Consider the following 4,294-nt stretch of genomic DNA (forward strand, 5'->3'; position numbering starts at 1 on the left):
CAGTATGATTATGGACAACTGGTGCCTCAGTTTTTTAATAAAAACAGTAACCATGATGCAAGTCCCCTTCACCTAGGGCTGAACACAGACCCCATCTGGGGGGCTTAACAGGCTCAAAAACTGCTTTGTTCTATGTTCTATCTAAAATGCCACTTCTGGGGAGGGGTGGAATGCTTCTAACAGGACCACATTCCTATATAATGGTAGCTTTAAAATTGACTTCTGCCTATAAGCCTCTGGCATCAATGGCTATAACATATTTTAGACATACATTCCATGTCCCCAAAACTCCTCTGCCTTCAGGGTAGGAAAAGCTACATATAAACCTCTAGAAAGAGAGCACCAAGGGACTGCCCCCTCAGGACTCCCTTCTGCTGTTCTGGAGGCTTTGTCTTCCTTCTCCTCTTATCTACCAATGAAATCAATCCTTCCACTTACTCATGGTGGTCCATGAATTCATTCTTTGAATTTAGGAGACCCAGGACTTGGCAGAGAGATTCCAGTAACAACTACTTGCAGATTTTCTGGATTAAAGGTGATAACACATATAAAATACTTAGAAAAGTACCTGCCTGCCCTGAGGTAAGCTCTAGGCAATAATTAGCATTTCTTATTACTATCATTATTTATTCCAGGAAACACAGACTTGTGAATAAAGTGTTTAGCTCATTTTTTGTACCTAAGTGTTTTTAAACTGGGGAAACATTGAAATCATCTGGAGTGGCTGCTAAATATTCAGCTTTTCAGCCCCTGTCCCTGGACACTGATTCAGAAAGTCTGTGATCTGTAGCCAGAGATTCCCCTCAGGTGATCTGCATGATAAGGCAAGTTGGGGAAAAACTCTTTAAATGAATGAGGAAATGAATTTCTAAGCCTGCAATCAACTAGTTTAAAGTTGCCTTCTGATTAAGAAGCCTGCCTTGGGCAGTCTTTTGTGCCTCAGGGCACCTTTTAGTATTGAGCGCTAATTTTATTTCTTAAAGCAGTAGGCTAAGAGTATGGAGTTCGGACTCTAAAACACTTGGGTTTGAATTTGTTATTGGAATGTGATCTGAGGTCTTTCTTAACTTCCATTTCCCTATCTGTAAAGTGTAAATAATAATGGTTACTTCCCACTGAGATTCTGGTAGGACTAAATGAGATAATCTATGAAAAACCATAGTTCCTATGCAAACCAAAGGCCCAGTAAGTGATTATAAATCATAAACCGGAATGCTGGATTTTCCCTTCCAATCTGACTGAGTAGCTCCCACTAAGTCTCACCTTCCTGCTGATCAAAACTATATGTTTAGGACTTAGAGTTTGCATAAACCAGGAAAACAAACAAACAACAACAACAAAAAAAAATGAGATCTGAACTCACTAAAGAGTGAACAGAAACAGAGGAGCTGACACTTCAAAAAAGGGAGAGTTAGCAGTTTTTCAATTGCATTGAGTCAGAGGGTGGGTCAAAGATGACACCAAGAAGTCAATAAAACTCTGAAAGAAAATTCTCAGTTTTCTGGCTTGAAAAACCAAAGGATAGAGTTAGGTGCAACCACAACTATTGGGAAGTGAATGAAAAATTCCAGAGAGCTAGAGAGAGCACTTCAGTTCTTCCTAAATTTTTGTCTAACCCCCAAGCTGTGATTGTGTGGGACAGACTCCAGCTAAAAATTAAAGAACTGAACTGGGCTTTAAGATGCCTGGGTGTCAGTATTTGCAGTTTGAGTCCAACTAAATCATTGCTTGATAAAACGGAAAATCTACACGTTTCAGAGAGATAGGAATATAAAAAAATCTAGTATCTCAAACATAACATTTGCATTGTCTAGGATACAACCACAACACTTGACATTCAAAGAAACAGGAAAATATAACCCATTCTTAAGAGAAAAGACAAATGAGGTGAATGATTTGTTAGAAATAGTAGAGAATGATTTTGAAGCAACTATTTTACTGTGTTTGAGGATATAAAGGAGAAACATTTTCAATGACTGAAAAAGTAAGCTCAGCAGAGAGACAAACAAGGAAGAAGAACCATTTGACATTCTAGGACTGAAAAAATATAATATCTGATCTAAAATATCACTGACAGGGCTTAACAACAGTGTATAGATGACCATGGAAAGTCAGTAAAGACTTCCTTGAAGAAAGATTAATAAAAAACCCAAAAATTCAGATTATTCAATCTGAACAATAGAAAGTAAACTTAAAAAAATTGAATGGAGCCTCAGGGACATATGCAACCGTATTACAAAAGTGTAACTTATATTAAATTGGAGTATTAGAAGCAGGGGAGATAATGAAATAAATTCTAATTCTAATCTTAAAGTAGATGGGTAAAGATGGGATAAAGAGGTAGGAGGAGGCATAGAGAAATCTATCAGATCCTTGCTCCGTGGGAAGTTCTTTTAAATGTCTTCTTGTACAATCTATCGGAATCCTTTTAAACTTTCAAGGTACAAATAAAATCTCCTCTTTGAAATCTCAGTTATCTCTATCTTTATCTCTCTTTCTTCAGACAAATGATAATTGAGTCTGTGCTATATTATCTGGAGAAAAAGATCTTTATCCAGCTCGTCCTGGTAGCTTCCCAATGGGGTTCCCAATGGAGAATGCCTATAAACCTCTTGGCTTGGTTGTAAAGATGCAATACATAACTGAGATGAATTGAGGGAATGTGATTGAGCACTATTTTTTTTCTCTTGCCTGATATGAAAGACAAGAGAAAGGTATGAGATATGAAAGGTCAAAGGCAAAGAACCACCACTAGAAAGTCACTTCCACACCAGATTCTACCACTTTTATCTGCTCAGAATTGCACTGGGAGCCTGATCATCAGTAGGTCATGGAGATGAATGCTACAGATGTTGCTTTGATTCTTTTTAGGACTTTCTGGGAGTACCCATTTACATTATCTCTGCTCTATTGCTGGCAGAAATTTTCTTGGCTGTTGACTCTGGCAGTAAGTTCCTTAAACTTTTCCTTTACTGTGCAATGAGAGTTATTTTTCTGAAATCAAATCTTAACACAGCTTTAACATTTCAGTGGCTCTATAGTAGTCTGCTTAACAGACCCCAAGTTTCTTATTTTTAGTTTTTGTAGGTCCCCTGTGATTGACATTTGTCTAGATATCCAGAATGCTATAGTTTGGATGTTTGTCCTTTCCAGATTGCATGTTGAAATATGATCCTCAATTTTTTTTTTTTTTTGGTTTTATATTGCGTTTATTCAGTGTCTGCCACTGATGGCAGCATGGCTTGTTCTTTTCAGACTCTTAGCCCCTAGAACTTACAGTTTGATTGTTATTCACTATGGGTGGCATGTGCTGGTGCTGTGATTAGATTGTCACTCTTGCCATCACGAGACCTGCTGCCTTAGAACTGCAGAATGTTCCTGACTACTTCAACATAGTGGCTGTCCAGGGGCAGCTTCCTTTGACTCCTAGGCTGCAGGAACTTCTTAATTGTGAGGATGTTGCTGATACATGTTTTAAATGCCATTAGCAAAGGGAAGTCAGAAAGAAGCATCCAATTCTTCCACCATTAAAATAGCTTCCAGCAATCGTATATCTCCCCAACTGAATTTGTTGCCAACGAGAAAATCTTCTCCTTGGTCTTTCAAAATCTTTTCAAAGACAGGCAAGTAGTGGGTTTTAGCTTTCTTCACCACTAAAGCCAAGGCCTTCTCTTTTTCTTTAGGGGGTTTGAAGGGAGCCACTGCTATCATCATCATCAGATCCAGGGTGCCATCCATATACATGTCAATCCTGACTCTCTCCTTCAGGTCCTTCCCGTAGAGGTCATACTTAGCAGTGAGGTAGCTGAGGATGGCTCTAGTCTGCGTCAGCGCCATTCCATCAATTTCAACCAAAGGCACTTGGCCGAAAAGCAGGCATCCATCTTTCTGCAACTTTTCATATTGTTTTCTTGTTTCAAAAAATTCTTCTTCAAAGTCCACTCCAGCTGCAGCCAGCAGCCAGCGGACAGACTCCATCCTGCCCCTGCCATGGAAGTAATAGAGCTTGGGTTCGGCCAACATGACTCCTGCTTTGGAGTTTTCTTATCTCTTCTAGGCTGTGTCTCAGGGATGTCTTGATCCTCAATGTTGAAGGTGGGGCCTAGTGGGAGGTATTTGGGTTATAGGGGCAGACCCCAAATGAATAGATCAATTCCCTCCCTGGTGTAGGTGAGTTCTCATTCTATGAGTTCCTGTGCCAGCTGGTTGTTACAAGGAGCCTGGCACTGTATCTTCCTTCTTTTGCTTCCTCTCTTGCCATGTGATCTTTGCACATGCTGGCTCTCCACCTCCG

General features: G+C 39.7%; 1 pseudogene; it reads right to left on the reverse strand.

Annotated features, from left to right (window-relative positions):
* Window positions 1-3,359: 3,359 nt before the first annotated feature.
* On the reverse strand, window positions 3,360-4,023 carry LOC128566318 (glutathione S-transferase alpha-4-like; annotated as a pseudogene).
* Window positions 4,024-4,294: the final 271 nt, after the last annotated feature.

This window comes from Nycticebus coucang, chromosome 15 (assembly GCF_027406575.1).
Source record: "Nycticebus coucang isolate mNycCou1 chromosome 15, mNycCou1.pri, whole genome shotgun sequence".
NCBI classification, from domain to species: Eukaryota; Metazoa; Chordata; class Mammalia; order Primates; family Lorisidae; genus Nycticebus; species Nycticebus coucang.